This window comes from Lactuca virosa, chromosome 2 (assembly GCF_052849685.1).
Source record: "Lactuca virosa cultivar CGN04683 chromosome 2, Lactuca_virosa_CGN04683_v6, whole genome shotgun sequence".
NCBI lineage: Eukaryota > Viridiplantae > Streptophyta > Magnoliopsida > Asterales > Asteraceae > Lactuca > Lactuca virosa.
In genome coordinates, this window is record NC_136427.1 from 167,403,141 (window position 1) to 167,427,591 (window position 24,451).

Consider the following 24,451-nt stretch of genomic DNA (forward strand, 5'->3'; position numbering starts at 1 on the left):
AACTGATGCAAAAGTATCCACATCTCTTCTCTACTTCATAAATGTTGTTGTATAACAAATTTCGGGACGAAAATCCTTCCAACGGGGGGATGATGTGACAACTGGTAAATTTAGGTCAAACAAAGGCAACAAGTCAACTCAACTTGTACTAATACATTAAGGTTTAAAATTGAGTTTCCTAATGTACATCTTACAATTATAATGCAAAGTATATATCTTTCTCCCATATCTCTTTCTACCTCAAATCTCTCTCAAATATCTCTCTATCTCAAATCTCTCCCAAATCTCTCTATGTATCTCAAATCTCTCCCAAACCTCTCTCAAACTTTTTCATAAGCACCAACATCATACTATCCCTTTCTAAGTTGAAAGTAACCCAAAAAGGGGATTGAAAACCCAAAAGGACCAGCCCAATTCGGAATTAGAAGATTCAATCCGGAACTTTAAAACTGACTTCGGACCTCCTAAGGAACCGGACTAGATCGCACTTCGGACCCCCTTGGGTATCGAAACTCCCTCACTCCGGAACTTTCGCTCTGGAAAGTTTCGCCCCGAAACCTTCAGATTTGCTTCGGATAATCCCGCCTCCGAAGATCTCGAAACGCAAAAGGGCAGCCGATCCGGACCCGCTGACCCCGCACACCGACTCCGGAATTGAGTAAACAACTTCGGAACCTCTTGACCACTTCGGACCCTCGCAAGTTCAAGACTCCACTCCGGATTTTTGCCCATTTCGGACCTTCTCTTCATTTTAAGATATTTTGATGACGGGAATCCCACCAAACTCGTGTTTTTCATAACTTAGACCCCTTAAACCCCTGTTTTAGGCCAAAATTGAATATTAAAACATATTTACATAAAGATAATATCTAGGATTTGTAAATATATTATCTTAAATTATAAAGTGACAAGAGGGTTTGACTTTATGATGTGATGTAATTCCCCATTCTCCATACAATTCGCAGTAACCCATGAATTACCCACCGAATAACAATGTTTTAACCTCCAGATTACCAAGCACATATCCCATCTTCCTTTACTCCTTAACAACAGCAGTAGGCAAAATCACAACCCCCCACCATTTCTCTTGTTCCCCAATTTCTCTCATACTCTCTCTCAAATTTTCCTCTCAAGAACAAGAGTAAGGATTTGCTAAAAGTTTAACTCTTCAAGCTTTCCTTAGAGTTTGTGGTAAGTTATCCCATTAATCTAATATTTTATATCACTTTCATTATAGATTCGTATTATTATACACATAATAATATGTGATAAAAACTCTTAGGACAACATCATTTCCAAGGAAGTTCATTAATTCATCCAAGAATTTAGGCTTGAGATTTTCACTCCATCACTCCAAACAACCCATAAAGCAACTCAAGGTGAGCTTCATACCCCACTCTTTTCAAGTTTTCATTCTTTTTTTTTATGTGTGTGGGGGGGGGATACAAGTCAAGTCTTGTTTGAAATCCTTGGATAGTTGCATGCACTTGTATGTTTATATGTTTATGTGTGTTGAAATGTTGTTATTTCATGCTAATACTCCTTAACTCGAGATTTCACAAAGTCTCAAGTTGTTGGAACAAAGTTATATTGGTGTAAGTTCCACATATTTTGGTATCAAGTTGAAAATGAAACAAGTTGCTAAGTGAAATGGTAAATATGAGAGTTTACACTCAAAAATGGTAAAATTTTGGTTATATAAACTTTTACCACTACCACTTGTAAAATTGTGGAAATATGATTAATTTCAAGGTTTTATGTAATTTTGTGTAAATTGTAACAAGTTCTAGTCACAACAAAAATGGAGTATTTTTGGTGCTACAAAATACTTCAAACAATAACTCTTGAATATTTTACTAAAATATAGTTTTTATTAGTAAAATAATTGTGAAAGGTTGTACTATTTCAAAGGTTAAAACCTAGAGTATTTTGTTACTTTTACGACACAAATTGTAGGTTAACAAGCCATTAGTAATTATTTATAAATATCGTTATAAATAAATTAATATAACCGGTAAGCAAAACAGAGTTTTACGACAGAAATATGCGCGTGTCATAAAACCGCAGTCATGAATTTACCCTATGAACGTCGTATGCATTATTCGATAAATTCGCGTAAATTTTTGTGAGGCTCTTGTGAGATACTCCTTCACCGTACGTACCTAGCGTACACCGTAAGCCCTATAGTTATAACAGAGTCTCCTGGAGGGAAAGCGAGGTAATTGTGTATAGATCTATACGGGGTTGACACCCCCACACCTGAGTTGTTCACTACAGCTAGACGGGCCAGTCTACGGTGACAAATATCTTTTAGAAACCAACGCCTGAAGAACGTCAACACAGGTGCGTTAGTCGTATTAGTATGGTTGTAACGACTCACATAGAGAATAACAGTATTATTTAAATTTACGAATGATATACACTCTACTAGTATTATAAAATACACAACTATGTTTCATCTATTTTGTAAACTAATTTCACCACTCTGGACTTAGGGTTTTAAGACCACAACTCTTTTATATACAAAAAATATATGATATTCTGGGATCACACAATTTTCAAATACAAACAAAGGAAAACAAAGAACATGCATGCAATTATACACTATTTTGGAACAAGACTCACAAACTACTTTTATAGAAAATATTGGATTTTCTTGAGTTTTAAAACTTATTATAAACAAAGATGTTACAAAGTTTTCTTACAAATACGCTTATGAACTCACCAGCATTCTATGTTGACGCTTTTCAAAACGACTTGTATTCTCAGGGATTCAGTGAACAAGTACTCGAGCCTTGTATCTGGATATTCTGCTATCTTTTTGAGACATCATACTTAATGTTATTTTTGTGTAATGAAAGAACAAGTACAATTTGTAAACATTGAATGTTGGTATATTGTAATGTATGATGTTTGGTTGCTATGTATCATTAATATCCAATTGTTATGATATTACAAGATGAAGTCACCCGCCCCCGGAAGTTTCCGCTGTCCCGGTTCGGGTGTGTGACATATTCAGATTGTAACACAAAAGGTTTTGAGCTATTTTCCTTTTAATCGAATAGTTTGTTTGATTAATTGTGTTTCAATTCATATAATTTGATCTTGACGTGGTAGTCAACAAATATTCTCCCCAAAACTCGATTGGTAGATTGGCTTCAAATCTTAAGGCTCTCACAACTTCAAGTAAGTGTCTGTGTTTTTGTTCAACAACCCCATTTTGTTGTGAGGTGTGAACACAAGATGTCTTGAGAATCATACCATTTTCTTCACAAAACTTCATCATGGAGTTAGAGGCGAATTCCATGCCATTATCACTTCTTATTCTCTTAGTTCTTCTTTCGAATTGTGTTTAAACCATGTTGTAGAAGGCAATCAAAATTTCACGAACATCAAACTTGTTATTGATTAAATAACCTCAACTGGATCTACTAAAATCGTCCACAATTGTAAGAAAATAATGTGCACTCAAAAGTGAAGGAACCTTATAACCACCCAATATGTCACAATGTATTAAATCAAAACAAGAAGAAGTTTTAATATTACTATTGGAAAATGGAAGGCGAGTTTATTTTTTCGGTACACAAAAATCACAATTTTCTATGTTAACTAAACTACCAATAGAATCGATTTGATGTACTTTAGAAGAATGACCAAGACGTTCGTGTTATATTTCGGAATCAACTTTGACCGTCATGATTGCAACCCTCTTATCCATCTCTTCCATGTTGTATAGATGATTCTCACATCTACCCATGCCAATCAACTTCCTCATAGGTAAGTCTTGAATGAAACAAAAATCGGGAAATAATATCATAAAGCAATTAAGACTCTTAGTAATCTTACTAACTGACAAGCAGTGACATATCTAGGTTTTTTTAGGGTAGGTCAAACAATTTACAAAATATAAACGAGTAGTAAAATACTCCGAACGATAACAAAATGTAACAATATATGCATTTTAAAAGTAAATTATTAATTTAAGTTGCACACAACACTCTCTTACATTATTAAAATCATCTAAAATGAAGTGTAAACTAAAAATCTTAACGAAAATTAACAACTTAATTTACAAAATGCATACAAATATACGATAAAAGTGTAAAATCAATGCAAACTTCAATGCTAAATTTATATTAATTAAGTCATTTAAAAATTATATAAGATATAAATAAAACAAATAATTGTAATTATAACAATAAAAAAAGAACATTATGAATATAGAATTGTAATTAATATAATAATACAAAACGTCTCATATGAATATAGAATTCACTATAGCAGCCGTAAATTTCCTTTTATTAAATAGACATATATTTAAAATATATATTTAGGTATATAAAGATCATCATCTATCTTGATGTTATAAGCTAAGTTTATATAGGGTGGGCCAAGGCACACTCTTGTATCTCTGTACCTACGCCCCTACGCCGCTGACAAGAGGTTGCATCTGAATTTAGGTATATAAAGAACATCATATATTTTGATGTTATTTGGGAGATTTGCATTACCAACTCCTTGATATGGGACATTATCGTCATTTGGTATTCTAACTAGCACATCATCATTTGAATTTCTTAAATTAAAAAGTGCATCATTATTGCAAGCAACATGTTTAGTAGCTCCTTAATCAATTACCCAAGGAGTATTGAAAATGTACTTACCAACCATGTTTATCTCTTATTTTTGTGTGTCAGTTAGCTGCTTTATCAACTTAGTGTTTTGCTCCAAACTTAGCTCCGATATTGGACTAGCATTGAGTTCAACATTTGTCGCCTTTGGTTTTGGTTATCTTGTTTTCGTTGATCTCCTATTGTCTTCCATTGACGTGTGTCCCACTACTTCGGATAACCGATTTTCTCGAAACACCCATCAGCGGTGTGACCAGTTTTTCGATAGTGTTTGCCAAATTTGTCAGTTTTGGGTGGTTTTATGCATGAGACTATGACTAATAAAGTATGAAAAAAAACAAACACTTGTCAATATTAGTTACAACTAACAACCAACATGATAGTTGCATGTTAATCTGTAACAAACTTCTGTTAGTTTGTTACAACTAACACCCTAACATGCTTAACTTAACTACGGAGTTCTTATGGAATCTGGTTTTTACCTGGGTGGTGTCCTGGACGCCAAAGTTGGTGATTCTGAAGGAGTGCACCGCCCAGTCTAAGTAGAAAGCGTGTTCCGCTTTCCTGAGCGGCAAACCTTCTCTCAAGGCTGCCTCGTCGATCTGGATAACGGTGATTCCGGCTTTCTCAAGATCCTCAACTTCGTCCTTGATGGCCAAAGCAATCTAGTAGCAAGTTTCAAATCTGAAACAAATAAACGAATCATGTTTAGTGGTTTTTTCAAAGGGCAATTACATAATTTTACATCAATTGATTATTATTATTGTTATACCTAGGTTGGTCGTTACGGACGAAGGACCAGTTGAGAATGGTGACTAGACCGGTGAGCATACCCTTCATGGGGCGTTTGGTCATTTCCTGAGCCATGGTTGACCAAAAGACGGTCATGGCCTCGGGGCGGCTGACATCACCGTAGATGATTGGGGGCTTCACGCACCGAGAACCATAGGATTGCACCCATCTGTTTGCAGTGAAGGCAAAACCAGACAATTGCTCCCCAAAGTACTCAACCATATCGTTCCTCTACATCAAACAAAATTGCTTTTTAAGTTTTTGACTCTTTTTCAACATTAAAATAATAATTGATGTTATCATGTATTTTGTATATAATATAATATACCTCGGTTCTCTACGCCAAATTTAAAAGAGATTCCCCAGAAACAATAACAAATGCATGTATGGCCTCTCAAGGGTTCTCTACGCCAAAATCTTATGTCCATATGGTATAAGTTTCCATGGATATAGATGAAGAGGAAAGGTGTTGCACGCTAACAGCCAACGTCATTCGAAAATCTTTCAGAACCTACCATACACACTCTATAAAAAGAACGAGATGTTTCGTTGTTTTTTGCTCATCGTTTTATGAACGTTATACTGAAGATTGAGTTTTGGATGTGCTTATATGGGTATACTCATGCAGACTGGTTGGAATGTGATGTAAGTTATAAAATTATGTGATCATTACGTACTATGCTTCTAATAACAACATTTACTTTGCCGTTAAATTTTTTATTGGCATCACATCATGATGTGGATCTCATTGTTGATAGATATGTAGACGAGATGATGCTTGGTGGACGGTTGTGCCTTCAACTTTTAGCATTTATACATTTGACTGGAGTGACATGGTTGAAGGATCCGTTTACCCGGTTGGTCTGAGTATGATATGGTATAATTATGTTTCAATTACATTACCTAATTAATAGTAATTTATAACATAATGTTATTTGATGGTTGATTAATTTCAGCCTTTTATGTGGCTTTACATCCCTATCAATATACCGCTTGGTTACTAGTTTTTGGGTGTTTTGGATTTGAAAACATTCAAAATTACTATATATGATAGTCACTGAATGAGTGTCTATTGTTCATAAAATTAGTCTTGGTTTATGGCTATGCGAGCCCGAATCCATAAACTTCTAGTGGGTATCAACTACTGAGGTACCAAACCAACCGACGTAATGTCAATTTAGAGTTTCAAAATGACCCTTGAAAAGGCCCAGACGTATCACAACAAGCTGGCGGTAGAAGGGATTGTGGGGTATTTTGTGTTGGTACATAAAGATATTGATCGCGGGGAAATCGTATTCGATATAGGGTGAAAGCGATATATGGGCCATGTCATATCTCAAGCGATTGGCAGAATTTTTTTCAGGGTACGAGGATAAAGTCTATTTGAATATTGTACTATTATTCAAAACAAATTTAAGTTTACATATTTATTACTTTTTTGTAGTTTTTAAAATTGAAAGTTTGTGTATGTATTTATTAAAAATGAAAATGTATTGTTATTTTTGCAATATAGATTTTATAAAATCAAATATTATACAAAAACCAAAAAAATTAACACAAAACACATATTATACAAAAAAAAATGACATTTCCGGAACATTATTCTAGTATCCCGGAGTTCTCTCCGGAATGACCTGTTACGGACAAAATAGTTAAGTTATTTTACAAAAGAAAAGTTGGGTTACTTTTTTAAAAGACTTTATTTATACGGGTTAGATTACTCAATTTTCCTAAAGACAAAATTACAAAAATGGTCCCTGTTGTATGCAAAATTTTGGGGTTTTAGTCCAAACCCCGAGTTTTTTGAATTCATGGTCCTTTTGGAGTGGTTTGTATGTGGAATTGGTCCCTGGACTTAACTTCCGTTAAGTTATTGATGTTAACCCCCTCATGTGCCTCCCACATGAGGGTATATTTGTCTTTTCACTTATAAGAGACCTTTTTTGCAGCTGAAAAAATATATCCCTCTTTTTTTTTAAAAAAAAAGTTTATACCTATTTATTTATTTTAATAATTAAAAAATAAAAGAGGCCTCTCTCTCTCTCTCTCTCTCGTATTTGAGTATGTTTACTGTGTTAACACAAATACACAAATCCATGACAATCCTCCTGCCCCAAATCCACCACAAAGACTTGAACTTGAAACCCACCTTCAATCTCTACCCACCGGAGCATTCTTTGGAGTCGGAGAAGACGACATCAACTCCATCACAAATCTCTTGTAACCTCTGCAAAACCCATCTTCCCACATCAACATCATGCAAGAAACCATGGCTAACCGATAACGAAAAAGAAGAGATGAAATCAAAAGCTATCTAACCACAACTAGAAATCAGAAGCCTAAAGTGATTATTAACCACATATATAAACCATAAATCAGAAGTTTAAATTGATTATTACTATAGGTGGAGATGAAATCAGCTCGACAGCGGGAGGATGATGAGAGGCGAAGGCTTATTCATCTTCTGTCGACGGGATGAAGAGGTGGGAGGTTGTCTTCGGTGCCGTCGGAAACCATTCCTATGTTTCCTCTCTAACTGGATCGATCCGTCATGGGTTATATTTGATTAGGAACTGAAGAATCAATGGAGGAATGTAAAAGGAACAATAACACCTCACGGTATAGCTACTCCTCCTCAGCCACCGCCGTCGTCGTCTGTATTTCTTCATTCTCTTCATTTTCATAACATCTTTCGACTTTAACTGTATAAGGAGTACATTTTTCCTCTTGTTATGTAATCAACCCGTGAAGCTTTTTACTCAAATCTGATTTAGGGTTGCTGACGGAAGGGATTGTAGTGGATCTGTGGGAGCAAAATACATCTTCTGATTCTAATAGAGAGGGGTTCGATGCTTCGAATGGATTTCTATATTCATATGTATATATATAGTACTTGAATTGATACCTCATGTTGTGTTTTATTTTCAATTCGTCTCATATCAAAGGAAAAGAATATGAAAGTGTAATGATGTTTGGTGGTAGCTTCAATGGTGGTCAAGGAGAGGGAGAGAGAGAGAGAGAGAGAGAGAGCTCTCTTTTATTTTTTAATTATAAAAATAAATAAATAGGTATTAATTTTTTTTAAAAAAAGAGGGATATATTTTTTTCAGGTGCACAAATGGTCCCTTAGAAATGAAAAGACAAATATATCCTCATGTGGGAGGCACATGAGGAGGTTAACAACAACAACTTAACGGAAGTTAAGTTCGGGGACCAATTCCACATACAAACCACTCCAAAAGGACCATGAACCCAAAAATTTGCATACCACAGGGACCATTTTTGCAATTTTGTCTTTCCCAAATTATATATAGTACGCGGGATAAACACGAAAGTTAGAAAATAGAGGAGAGAAAATAATATCTTACAAAATTCAAATGAATGAGTTAAAGTGTTTTAAAAGTAAAAGGGTAAAAGTCACAAACTCATAAACATAAAATATATATAAAATTACATAAATGGCCACAAACTCAGTCCATGCTATTTGAAAAGACCGAGTTATCATCACACTAACAGACAAAAACTAACGGTGTTAGCAAAAAGAAACATTCATGTAATTTTTCGAAACTACAAAGACCATATTCATCAAAAAAAAATCAAGAAGAACCGGCTGTGTAACATTTGCTAAATCATATGGACCATTTATATAATTTTGTCTAATATGCTAAATCATATGGACCATTTATATAATTTTGTCTAATAAATAATATACCATAATTATTTTATTTTATTTTAATTACCTGCTTTCAATTCACCCGCCAAAATCAAGTTCGTCCGATATTCATTTCACCGGCTCTCTATCTCCACTGCCACTGGTATAGTATATAAACATATCGACGCCTCTTCTAGGGTTCACCCATATTCACGCCCCTATCTGATCTCCAAGAATCAAATTCACCCTCGTCCATGCCTCCGCCAACGCCTCCCTACTCCCGTCCACCCCTCCACCAGCAGTAAATGCGTGATTTGAGTCAGAAGGAATTAGGCGATCAACAATCAAGTGAGAGCTTATTGAGTTCAACAATCGGGTGAGAGCTTGTTGAGGTATTTCCCCGGAATCGACGAATAATATTAAACATTTACAGTGTGTAGGTGTATAATTCCATTTAAAGTTGTTTAAACAGTTCAAATTTAATGTGTCTCTTCAATGATTCCATATGATCTTGAAATTTTTGAAGAACCAAGCATCTTGATTCCTGATTTGAGAGCACATGCATACCTGTTGTGATTTATAATTTAAAATTAAAAGTTGACTAAAACTGTGATTTTTTTGGTATGACTATTATTGTAACGTACTCTTGTATATAATAGGCCCTAAAACGTAACAGATTGCTTACTTTTTGGATCCTTTTCGACTTGTGTCCTGAATATGAAACCATATCCCCTTCGGCGATTGGCTCTGTCCAAATCAACACCAGAGGTAGTCTCTCTTGTCTTCTCCTTGAGTGATTTATTTTTTAATCTACACAAGCTTATAAAATAAATACTAACCTAGTTTTTACTTTTATATTTTAATCTTATAAACCATAACATGTCTAATGTTATTGCAAATACTATATTCTTTTGGAACAGAAGTCGATGGAGATGGCAGTGAAAAAATCTGAAGATGAAGAGAGAAAGATGAAGGTTGACTGGTTTAAGTTTCTTCCAGATGACATCCTTTTAGAAATCCTTAAAAGGGTTCCTAGATTTTTCCTTCGTTATAAGGTTAAGTATGTGTGTACACAGTGGTTTGATATAATCACCAACAGGATCTTGAAAGACCATGCTTCTCTTATGCTCCTGGATATCTATAAAGTCCGTCCCCTTCAACTTGTGGATATAAGTGAAAAATTAAAGGACATGGACATGATGGGATACAACTGAAAACACACCGTTTGAAGAAGACACCTGACATAGGCTCCATACGCCATTGGTGTAACGAGTTTGTTCTGATGTTAACTGATCCCCAGTTCACATCATTATTGTATGTTTTAAATCTAACTACCAACATAGGATCATATCTTCCACTATGTAAAACACCTTGTTTTGGTCACTTGAATAAGACATGCGGAATGGCACTTTCTTTTGGGGTATATCAAAAACAAAAAAAACATGGTTGTTGTTCACGTGTTTATGGGCCCACCAGTCTATTGTGAAATCTGTGTCGTCGTGGGAAGAGGTATACGTAAAGGTATTGACTTAAAGTGGGAAAAGATCCAATTGCCTTATATGGATATAGGGGAGGATATCAATTATCATGGGTGATGTAGTTTCAGTTGAAGGCAGGTATATGCACTGGAGAATCCAAGATACCAATGACTTGGTTTCTGTGGATATGGTAAAAGTGGAAGTTTACAGAATAAGCCTACCTGGATCCAGTGATCGTTGGAGATATGTCAATTCTATTTTTGAGATGGATAGTTTCCTCACTTTCTTCGATACTAGGAATAAAGTTGAGATATGAGTTCTTAAAGATTTTCATAGGGTGAAGTGGGAAAAGGTGCACTCGATAACTGTCAATAACTCTTACTTTGTAATGCATCCTCCTTGTATGCGTTTTAGATATCGCTTCTGTTGCATGATAAGTAAGAGATATATCATTATGGAATATGGATTGAAACCCACAGCTAGAATCTTTAGTTATGATCTGAAACATGGGGTCGTGAAACATCTAAAAAACATCCCCTTTGACGTTTCCGGGAATCGTTGCGTGGTTCAGTACTCGCATTGGTTTTTTATAATTCATAAGTGGGAGAAGAAGGGTTTATATATATATATATATATATATATATATATATATATTCAGACGATTACACCGTTTCTTCTTATCAAGTTGTTATTGTGTAATTTCTCATGTTATTGATGCTTCTTAATTTCTTATCAAGTTGTTGATTTCTTGATATGTATATGTCTTAATACTTTTTTTTCTCCGTGTCTTTGGTTTGGTTTGTTCCTTTTCTTGCCCATTCAGAAATATCATCTGTCAGTTTTGCTTTATATTATAGCATTTTAGAATGTGAAATTGGCTTATGCTGTTGATCCAAAATAAAAACACATGTGTTGGCTTCAAGTTTGTTATTCATTATTCGTTTTCAATGAAAATATGTTGAGGTATATAGCTTGTGAGCCGAAAAGTGTGTGTATAGTTATGATGTGTAACATGGGGTCATGAAAAACTAGACATCCACCTTGGCTTCTGTGAGAGACTTTGTGTGGTTCATTAATTGACACCATGTTTTTTTTTTTTTTTTAAATTCATGCTGCCAATGGAAGTGGGAGAAGTTTGCATGGGTCGAAGAATGGTTCATATGTTGAGATGATTAAACTGTTTCTTCCGATTCATCATATGAGACTAACAAAATTCTATGAAGGTAGTTTGGGATATGCTTGTTTAAAGTAGCTTTTTTTTTTAATGTAAAAGTATTTATTAACTTATGTCGTTTCAAAATTTATTTTGGAAATAGTGTTTAAACACAATTTATTGCTTAAAACATAAAAAACCTTACCATGCATCGTAGGATCCATAGATTTCAACTGTCAATGGAGTATCTCAACATCTTCCTTGTAACGAAACCACATCAAATCTTCCAAAGAATTCGCATTGGCCGAAGATTGTGGAGCAGAAGGAGGTAAGATCGCTTTTGGAAACAAATCAACGTTTAAACTGAATAATTTAATTATTGAAAGAGAAATTAAATATCCTCATGTATTTTCTTTCTATTATCCTCCTACTCACATTAAATGGTGACAAGTGAATTAAAATATTATCAATTTCATTAAATGGTTCATTAAATGTGACACATGTCAACATTTGATATGATAGGAGGATAAGTAAAAATAAAATACAGGAAGATATTTAATTTCTCTTATTCAAAATACATCTTCTCTTCTCATCTTCTCTTATCCCTATATCCCTATCCCTATACTAATAAAAGAATAGTTTTAATATTCTTTTGACATGTGTCACTCTAATACAACTTCTCATTAATACTATGCCACATGTCAGGAAGATATATTACGCAAATCATTATCACAATTAATGACGATAAGGTTTTAAATAGGGAGATGATTTGTACACAACAAAAATTCTTCATACACAACAATTTGTGCTTTAAAATGTTATATCGTACAACTCTATTAAGCATAAAATGTTGTGTATGGATAAAAATTGTTATGTACGAATCACTTCCCTTTTAAATAATACTCCCTCCGTCCCAAAATTATTGTCCACAGACAAAAAAAAAACACACAGATTAAGGAAACATTAATTACCAATAACTTTATACAATAAAATGATAGTTTTGTCCTTACTTTGCATTTAATGTTCCGTTAAATATGTAGTTGGTTAAGTAATAATGAGGGGGTATTTTGGTAAAAATGTTATTTATTTTTAGAAGTTGACTATTATTTTGAGACAAACCAAAATAGAAAGATAGACTATAATTTTGAGACGGAAGGAGTATAATTTAAACTTTTTATAGAAACATTTACTTTTTTTAATTATATGTTAAATTTGAAGTTAAAAATAACTTTAAAATTTTAGTATATCTCTTAATTAATAATTTTTTATAATTATTTATTTAAAATAATTGATTAATAAGTATGAATTTTTACTATGAAAGTTTAATTAATTTAATAACTGTGGTTTCCACTTATTATAAACTAGTCTTCTAATAAAAGACTTATATATATATATATATATATATATATATATATATATATATATATATATATATATATATATATATATATATATATATATATATGCCACATGTTTTTTTAATCCCTTTCGTTAACACATGTCATCCTCTCCTAACCCGTCTGCTTTTTATTCTCGCCTATTCATTTACCTTTATCTATTCAGTTGAGTTTAAAATCGTTTTCTAATGTCAAAAAATTAGGAACCAGATCTATTTCAAAATTGAATCTTTTAACCGAGATAAAAAAGGATGTTTTGTTTATCAATTAAGAAGAACTAGTGAAGAAGCCCGTGCGTTGCACGGTTAAAAGTTTTTTTTGTTGATGTTTGATGGGTCAGGAAATGCCCATGCTTCACAATAGGGTTGATGCTTTTGTAGTTTCTTTCATTTAATTATAATAGCAACATATTTTTTTTTTCCTATGAAAGCATTCTAGGTTAAAAGTAAAGCGAATTAAAGAAGTATCATCCCATTTACAAAGAATTTTCACTGCTCTAAGTGTGTACATTTAGAAAGTATATTCCTACAATACACTAACATGAAAGAATGTTGATATCAATTACCCTTTAGAATTGAGACTTAATCTGTTGCAAGACCTTCGCGAGTCTAGAAGCAACATCAACACCTTCCCAACCTTTTGGACGGTCCTCGCATCCAGTTAACTTTCTTGTTGTCTGCCATTACACTCAAGGTTGTTGTAAAGCATACATCAATTTACCCATATAAAATTTAACAGAAATTTAATATGCTCGAGGAGCGCTCTCTTTGCCAAATCTGTCTTCAAGATCGTCCCAAATCTCCTTTTTAGTATTAGCATACTTTATGCTATTTTTGATGTCTTTCTCCATGGTTGTCATGAGCCATCCCTTTGTGATGACATCACTTTGTTGACATGGCCTCAATTCCGGTGAGTCGGGAGTCGGTTGAGCAATGGATCCATCGATGAATCAGGCACAGTTTTTGGCAAACAAGAAGTATTTCATCTCTCTAGACCAATCAGAATAGTTGCTTTCGGTGATGTTTTTCGTTAACATGCATTTGTTTTGGATAGTCATTGGGGTGGATGTAATATGGCGAGTTTGGATCGGAGGAAGGATTAGCCGAACTGCCGTTGTTGCCGGGATCGATGACAACACTTTTTGACCATAATGATTTATTTGCAGATCAATAGACTGGCTCTGATACCATAAAGAATTGATATTTGAATTCAAGCTGGAAAATTGTATTCCTGATTCACGTTTTATTAAAGCACAATGGTCAAGGTTTCTAAAGGAAAACTAGCTTGGTAAACAAACAATAAAAAAAAAATAAAAAGACTAGAAATAAGGAAACAATAATCCTAATATATATATATATATATATATATATATATATATATATATATATATATATATATATATATATATATATATATATATATATATATATGACTGACTATCGGATAAGTAAATCCAACAATAAGAGAGCACAGAGCACATGGACCAAAAGAGCACGAAAGCTTCAATTTTGGACCGGCCATGTTAATGAAAAAAAATGGACTCGAAGAGCACTTTTATGATGCCAGGGACCAATTTACAATTTACTCTAAAAAAAATCAAAAAGTGTAGTTACAATTTACTCTAAACAAAAATTTGATGATCCAAAAAAGTGTAGTTTAAGTCTTTCTGTAATTAATGTGAGGGACCAAATATGCACTTGTCGGGATAGCATAGGTACCAAAAGATGCATGAAAGCCATTTTTGCAAATAAAAAATGGGATAATGACTTGAAAGGGTAACATACTTTCGACTTTTTTCACATTTAGTCACTAAACTTTTTTTCGTTATCTATTTGCCACTGAACTATTGAAACTGTTCACATTTTACCCTTATGACCGGTTGTTACCGGTCATAAGGGTAAAATGTGAACAGTTTCAATATTTCAGTGGCAAATAGATAATGAAAAAAAGTTTAGTGACCAAATGTGAACAAAATCAAAAGTTCGTTTCCCTCTAAAAAAGTTCAATGACTAAATGTGAACAAATTTCCTATTGTATTATGTTTTAGCAAATTATTTATTTTTATTAAATTCTAGCACGATTTGTTGATGAAGAAATCTATGAAATAAAAAAAAAAAAAAACAAAACCCCAAAAATATATTAAAAAAAACGAAAAACCGAAACCGAAATAAAAAACCAATGGTTTGGCATTTTCCAAAATTAAAAATCAAAATTTCTAATCTGATTTTGGTTTTACAAAAAAATGAATCATTATCACTGATGTGAATTATGACCATTAGTTTGGCATGCAGAATTAAAGAACACACAACGAACACGGTGATTTGAGTGTTTAAGAGATGCATTCGATTATGAAAGAGAGAGAGATTTAGATATGGAAATCCAAAAGTTGAATTTTTGTAAAACCAAAATCAGATTAGAAAATTGTGATTTTTTATTTTGAAAAATACCAAACCATTGGTTATTTATTTCGGTTTCGGTTTTTCGTTTTTTTCTAATATATTTTTCGGGGTTTTGTTTTTTTTTTTCATAGATTTCTTCATCAACAAATGTTGCTACAATTTAACAAAAATAAATAATTTGTTAAAACATAATACAAGAGGAAGTTTGTTCACATTTAGTCATTGAACTTTTTTAAAGGGAAACGAACTTTCGATTTTGTTCACATTTAATCACTAAACTTTTTTTCGTTATCTATTTGCCACTGAACTATTGAAACTGTTCACATTTTACCCTTATGACCGGTAACAGCCGGTCATAAAGGTAAAATGTGAACAGTTTCAATAGTTCAGTGGCAAATAGATAACGAAAAAAAGTTTAGTGACTAAATGTGAACAAAGTCAAAAGTTCGTTACCCTTTCAAGTCATTATCCCATAAAAAATAGACTAACTCTTTTAGACACAAGAGACCAATTTAAAATCTACAATAACATAAATTTAATAATGATAATATAAAATTAACAACAAACAAACCGATTACAACTTGCAAAACAATTAACCAGGACCATGCTTTAGATGAAGACTTGAACTAAGATATTGGGCAGGGGCAGCGCGAACGCAAGACCCCACTGTCACAAATTATGATGTAGGCTCGACCACTTGGGCCGACCTTAAAGCAGCACCCCTTCAAAGTGCAATGAAGGTCACTACTCTAGGCCATGAGCCATCTTGTCTACCCATCGACCCCATCCAGGTAAGTAATTAAGCCGTCTGCCTAGCTCCCCTTTTATAACACTTCCCCTGCCTTTAATTTTTTCCTTGAAGCGATGTGGGATCCCATTATTGCATCAAAACGTTCTTCATATCTAATAATTTTTTTTTATGAATCTTATATAAGATACGAATTTTTGGAACCGATTAGTGGTATTCGATCTAGTTCTCCTAATTCATTATTTTCATTTTCCAAACAGGTTTACATCCCTGTACATACACAACAAAATCAAACTCAAAACAAAGAAGCACATTTACATTCCATATAATGATTGTGATATAATTTGAATTGTTATGAGAACTTTATTTTATTTTTTACTTTGACAAAAACCGGTACTCATATAGTGATAGTACTCATATAGTGATAAACATAAATACACTTTGATTGCACTCTTTACCTTTTGATGAATGTATATTCAGTTGCTTATAGTAAAAAAAATTAATACAAATTCATAACGTGTTAGTACCTAATTGGAGACAAAGTTGTGTCAATGATAATATTAAAGAGTTGTTACCCTACAACCATTTATCATCATGAAATTGTTATTACAACTAAAAAAATATGAGATTGGACATAAACCCTTTCTTCATAGACGAGGTGTTGGATCAAATGTCTTAAAACCATATTTACAAGTTTGGTAAATACGTTGAATGTCGGAATAATTTCATTTAGAGGTTACCAAATAGCTCGTTACATTCAAGATATAGTTTAAAAGTAAAAAGTATGTTGCTTCTCACTTCCTAAATTATCACCGATCTCGCTATATAATAAAATAATCAATTCTTTGCACATGGCATTTTCTAAGTCCATAAGTTTTCAAAGTTAAATTCCTAAAATACTCAGGAAAAATCAGCCTTTGAATTTATGCAAACCAATATAATTTTACCATCTTATTTCTGTTGCTACAAAAATAATCTATAAAAATTTGAAAACAAAAACTTTGCACTTAGATAATGTTGACTTTGAAAATATAGACGTATTATTTTAGTTAAAAATAAAAAAGTATTTTATACATTTGAAGTGTTCTATGTAGCTCTAACTCCAATATTGTAGGATGAAAATCGATTTTTTTTCATGACAATTTTTTTTCATTGTTTATAAAAGATTGAACTTATATTTTTAGAATTTTTAATTATTTATTGAGAATGAAAAGGTCACAGGAATCAAAGTTAGTGCCTATTACTTCTAATTTCACTTATTTATCTTTATTTTTTAACAATCGGATGAAGGAAAAATGTTCAAAATGATAACCACTGAAGTTATCATGTTCATTTGAGAGACATGTTTTTTGGACAAAATATCTAACCATCTTTAAAAAGATTTGGTTGCAAATATATGATTAATATTAGGTTTTTTTAAATTTCATTTTTTAAGAGATTACAATTATTTTCTTGATTTTTGTGGAAATCTGTTTTTTAAAAAGTTGGGATTCCTAGGTTTGCCTTCATATGGTTTTAGCAATTTACTTTACTATTTTTGTTTTCCCGATTCATTTGAGTGACATGTTTATGAACAAAATATCTAACCATCTTTAAAAAGATCTGGTTGCAAATATATGACTAATATTAGGTTTTCTAAATTTTCATTTTTTTAAGAGATTACAATTATTTGCTTGATTTTTGTGGAAATTTGTTTTTAAAAAAAGTTGGGATTCTTAGGTTTGCCTTTATACGGTTTTAGCAATTTACTTTACTATTTTTGTTGTACGTCAACGAATTATTGAAATTGAAGGTACCAGAAGTATAGGAGGACATCACTATGGACTTCATCGTCTCCCATAGGAAGACAACCATATGGGTCATTGTTGATCATCTAACTAAATTGAGTCACTTCGCCTGACAACCCGATTACATGGCATCGATGCTTGTTCACATGTTCCTCTCCAACATCTATCAACTTTATGGGTTGCATTGTTCAATTATTTCGGGTCTAGACTCATTTCTAGAATGACACCATTTCATGCCCTTTACGCCCACCCTTCGCTGAGTCTACCTGCCTACACGCTTGGGTTATCACCAGTTGCATCTATCGACGACACCTTGCGCACCCATTCCTAAATCCTTGTAACTTTGAAGGAAAATATAGTGACAACAAATGTCATCTCAAGCGGACCAACATCGTAGGAGAAGGTTTTTTAGATTGACAACTAGGTGGGGATCTATGTTCGTCTTTAGGTATATCGTCAACAATTTGTCTGACAAAACAACTCAAAAGAGAATGAAAAGAATCGTTACTTTTTTCATATTTGTTCCAAATTCGAACTACAAAATGTACAAATAACAATTCACTTCATTACATGATTTCCTTTTCATGTAATCCATATTTGATCAATACGACATTTACTTAAAAACTTCAATTTAGGCCACAACCCACCTATCTAATAAAAATATTATGTTGATGGATTATATAGAGCATTTTTTTGCCACATTAGTCCAACTTGTCCACTTAGATAACAGATAGACATACGGTTCAAGTACAGTATCTAAAAAAAAAAAAGCAAAGTTATCCAAACTGAAAGATCTTTTGCGAGTTACTAGAACTTTAATTAGAACGACAGGGAAAAATTAATGAAATGTTAGACAAAAGTAAGCAGTTACAAAATAACAATAGAAGCAAAATCAAAACTAAGAACCATCAGTTGTTAAGTAAAAATTTTGAAGTGATGAATTTGGTAGGGGCTGCGCGAACGCAAGCCCCCACTGGCACAAATTGGAATGACGCAAGCAATGCCGCAAAAAGCCAACATTATTGGATTGTTATTTTTATTAATGTAATTGTTTAAAAGTGTCGGTAGGATAATTATTAAGTGTCGGTTGTATTATTTGTGATGTAACATAAAGTGTTAGTCCCTCAATAGTCTAGGGGGCTATAATGTAAATATATATGTCGTATTGCAATCAAAGGATTGCAATTCAATTATGTAACCGGCTCTCTTGAGCCTATAAATAGGGCCTTTGCCCATATGAAATAAACAAGTTAAGTTTGAGTGTTTAAGACTTGAGTTGATCTCAAAGTTCTTCCTCTGTTGAAATAGTTGTTCTATTTCTGAATAGCAGAGTCCTATCCAAACATATTCATATAATCATCCATATAATTTAAACAATCCATCGTCAATCCATCTCGACGCATCATTCAGGTATAATTCTATCCTAATCTTTTTATTAATTCTGTCATGTCGTTAAATTTGGTATCAGAGCTACGCACTTATTTTTTAAATTTGGTATCAGAGCTACGCACTTATTTTTTAAATTTGGTATCAGAGCTAAGTAACGTTCTTATTATTATTTTGCATATTCAATCTTTCGTTCATAAAAATATATGCATATGCAGCATCATAAACATGATAAAGAATATTCATCGTTTTACATATCTGTATTCAAAAGTCATCGTTATTAAAAATCAATTCACCAACAATTGAAATAATTGTCGTAAGAAGGTTTTAATAAATATGTCTCAAGAAATAGAAAATTCATCAATCATTATTAATAACGAATAAAATGAATCTGGATACATTTTTGATGCTTTAATCAACAAAAATAACATTAATAAAGATGCTATAAAAAAATCAAATTTTAAACTATCAGAAAAACATAATTTTAAAAATAACTCATTAAAAAATTTCTTTTCTAGAAAAAATATTATATATTATGGAAAAATTATAGGAGAAGAAGCAATACTTATAGAATCAACTCAAGGAAATATTATTATACCCACAATAAATAAACAACAAATTAGAAATAGATTATCTAATATTAAAGAAGTAGATAGAATAAAAATTACTTATATTCATATATCAACTATTCAAGTAATTTTAAAAAGTACTTTTAGCGATTTAGATACACCAATAGAATGAGAAATCAGAGATGATCGTATAGTTAATAATCAAGAAAGTATTATTGCAAAAGGAAAAAGTAATTTAATTGAAGGAAAAATAAAATTTGATATTAATATTCAACTAGGATTAAGTCTTAAAGATAAAAATCTAAGTAATAGTATTACTGTACGATATAAATTATTAAGACAAAATTTTATGTTAAAAGGTAATCATCCGTTTACTATTACATATCAAATAAATTATGCATTAACAAATTCTCATCATAGTATTACATTTAAAACAGAAGATATAATTTATATAGATAAATTATTTACCCTTTATTATCACTTGAATCACCAAATATGACTAATAACAGAATATTTAATGAAACTAATTTTCAACCAATAATAACTAATCCGTTAATAAAAAAAAGTCCAATTATAGAACCTCCAATTTCAACTATAACAGTTAGATCCTCCATCTCGGAATGTCAACCTACAACATCTACTGAAAATCAAAATGAAAAATTAGAAGATATTAAAGAAATGATTAGATCATTAAGTTTAAGAATATGACAGAATCATATAGTAATTCTTTAAAATATTTTAAAACACTTGAAGATTCATATCAAAATACAAAACCATGCATACCAGATAAAGAAATGATTATAGAAATACCGTAAAATTTACCACAAGGAACAATATATAATATTGGTCTTAATTCTGAAGAAGATAAATCAATAGGAGATAAATTAAATATAATTAGTCAAAAACTAAATAATATTATAGAAGTAGAAAGTTTACTTGTATTAAAACAAATTCCTGAACTATTACAAAGTTTAACTCAACATAAAATATTACTTGAAAAATATTTAAAAATAAAAACTACTAAAGAAGAACCACTTAATGAAAAACCATTACTTAAAGAAAAACCACTTACTATTAAACGACCATTCACATGGTAAGATAAAAATTATGAGTAATAAAACCCAAGTATACTGTATTTACGATAATAAATATAAAGTTAATCTACTTAAAAAATTATGGAAAGATTTAGAAAACTCTACAAAACATTTAAAAGAAAAAGAATCTGAAATACATAAATTAACCTCTAAAAACAAGAATTATACGGCATATCAATTAGTTAAAATTGGAAGATTAAAAATTGAAATTAATCATTTTAAAATAGTAATAAAAAATATTAACAATTCAATTAATTTTCTTTCAGACGCTTTAATAATTTGTTAAAATGAATTCAAAAGTACAAGTTAATTCTTCAAAAGACAACATGCTTTGGACTAATATATTAAAAAACCATAGGAAAATAAATTTTAATATCTCTAATACCATTCAACATTTAGAAAATGCTTTATCATATGAAGAAAACTATTTATTAAAATTACAATCAGTAAATGAAGAACATAATAATCAATTAAAAAAAATATCCAGATTACAAGAAGGAATTAAGAAATACAAAAAATCACAAAATCGTAATTTAAAAACAATACACAATGTTTCAACCACTCTAACAAACACAACTTGTTGATATGAAAACTTTGCAAGAAAAAATAAAAACACAAATATAGAAATTTATAAACTGACTCTAATGGGTAAAAGAAAAACAAATATTAACCCAAAAAGTACCTTTATTACAACTAAAATACAAGATAAAGAATTAGTTTCGTATATAGATACAGGAGCTACTTTATGTTTTGGAAGAAGAAAAATATTAAAAAATTGGGAAAAATTAGAAAAACCATTAAAAATTACAATTGCTGATAAATCAATTCACAAAATTTGGTTCGTAGGAAGAGACATAGATATAGTAATTAAAAAGGCACCATTTAAAACTCCAACTATATATCAACATGATTCAGGAATAGATTTAGTAATAGGAAATAATTTCCTTAAATTATATCAACCATTTATACAAACAAATGATCATATAAGTCTCAATCATCCGACAAAAGGTATTATGAAAACTGCAATTATCAAACATTATGATCTTATTAAAATAATCAAACAAGAAGTTGGTTTTCAACTACGCATATTACTAACATTTGCTAAAGAAATTGCTGAAAAACAACTTGAAGAAGTATGTAGCGAAAACCCGCTAGATCATTTAAAAAATAGAAATAATCAAGAAATAATAATATTATTAAAACACCCTAATGATGAAGTTAATGTTCCAAATAAAATTTCATATAGTATAAAAGATGTTTCTGAATTCAAACAGGAATGCACTGAACTATTAGAAAAAAGAATCATTCGACCTAGCACGGGTCTTCATTCTGCACCTGCATTCTATGTAGAAAATAATAATGAAATAAAACGAGGCAAACGAAGAATGGTAATTAATTATAAAAAGATGAATGATGCTACTATATGAGATTCATATAAATTACCACGAAAAGAATATATTTTAGAAAAAATAAAATGAAATACATTTTTAGTACATTTGATGCAAAATCCGGATATTGGCAATTACGCTTACATGAAAATACGAAACCACTAACCGCTTTTTCATGTCCTCCTCAGAAGCATTATGAATGGAGAAAATGGTCAATTATCGTTAACAATTGGAGAAAATGGTCAATTATCGTTAACAATTGGATTAGTTTTATCAAAAAAAAAATCAAAACTTTTTCAATCTACAGTTGAATATCTCGGTTTAAAAATTGGAGAAAATGGTCAATTATCGTTAACAGACAATATACGAGAAAAATTAAATATGTTTCCTGATAAACTTGAAAATAGAAAACAAATACAACGATTTCTTGGTTGTTTAAATTATATTGCAGAACAAGGATTTTTGAAAAACTTAGCAAAAGAAAGAAAAGTTTTACAAAAGAAAATATCAGAAAAAATTTCTTGGTCTTGGACCAATACAGATACTATTTTGGTACAAAGTATAAAACAAAAAATTCAAATTCTCCCCACTTTATATAATGCAAAAATCGACGATTTTCTAATTGTGTAGACAGATGCATCACAAGACACTTGGGCAGGATGCCTAAAAACAATTATACGTGGAAAAGTATTATTGAGATTAGATAGTGAGGGAAACCTCATATCTAACTCATCAAAAGTATACAATGATAAAGCATACACTGGTATGAAAATATCATCCGAAGTAAACAATGATAAAGTATACAGTGATATGAAAATATCACCAAAAGCATACACTGATACGGATGTATCCTCTGAAGTATTAAAAACAGATAAATATGAGCAAAAACTATGCAAGTATATATCGGGAACATTTTCCCAAACGGATGATTACCTTTTAACATAAAATTTTGTCTTAATAATTTATATCGTACAGTAATACTATTACTTAGATTTTTATTTTTAAGACTTAATCCTAGTTGAATATTAATATCAAATTTTATTTTTCCTTCAATTAAATTACCTTTTCCTTTTGCCTAAATTACATTTTCCTTTTGCAATAATACTTTCTTGATTATTAACTATCCGATCATCTCTGATTTCTAATTCTATTGGTGTATCTAAATCACTAAAAATACTTTTTAAAATTACTTAAATAGTTGATATATGAATATAAGCAATTTTTATTATATCTACTTCTTTAATATTAGATAATCTATTTCTCATTCCCTTTTTATACAGCTCTCTCTCCCTTTCTATTTCTTCTTTCTTGCGATGTGGGATCACATTAGACTGCATATTTGATATTTCCACTGAAACTCTTTTCCTTCAGCACCTTTGCAGAAACTCTTTTTCTTTCGACACCTTTGCTTTTAAAATGAAAGCATCAATCGAAATGCATTGACAAAATTTTCAAAGATTTCACATATTGGTTCCTTTAAAAAAATATTCTTCATCTCCAATAAACAGGCAAAATCTTCTTTAATGATTATTGTTATAAGCCAGAGAACACAACAAATAAAACTCAGAAACAAAATAATATTTTTACCTGTCAACTATTGACTGTAATGTCATTTTAACTTCTTATTTTTAGATTTATTTTATTTTATTTTTTTCGTTTGACAAAGAGCAGGAATCATCTGGTGATAAGCATTAGCTCATTGTGATTTAAGGAGTTCTTCAGCTCGATCATGATTGATGAGATTTCATAAGAGTTTGATACAACATGTCAATGAATTGATTATCCTTGGAGTAGCTTTCATAAGAGTTTGATACAAATCTATTTGCTTATAGTCAAGAAAATCAATACAAATCCATAACATGTTAGTACCTAATTAGAGACACTTGTGTGAATAATAAAGATTAAAGATTTATTCTCATACAAGCATTTATCATCATGAACTTATTATTACAACTAAAATATATATATATATATATA

General features: G+C 31.3%; 1 non-coding gene across 1 annotated transcript; it reads right to left on the reverse strand.

Moving 5' to 3' along the window:
* Window positions 1–16,140: 16,140 nt before the first annotated feature.
* Window positions 16,141–16,301, reverse strand: LOC145161874 (U1 spliceosomal RNA). Its single transcript, XR_013738737.1, has one exon. It is a non-coding gene; the product is annotated as a U1 spliceosomal RNA (small nuclear RNA).
* Between the last annotated feature and the right edge of the window lie 8,150 nt (window positions 16,302–24,451).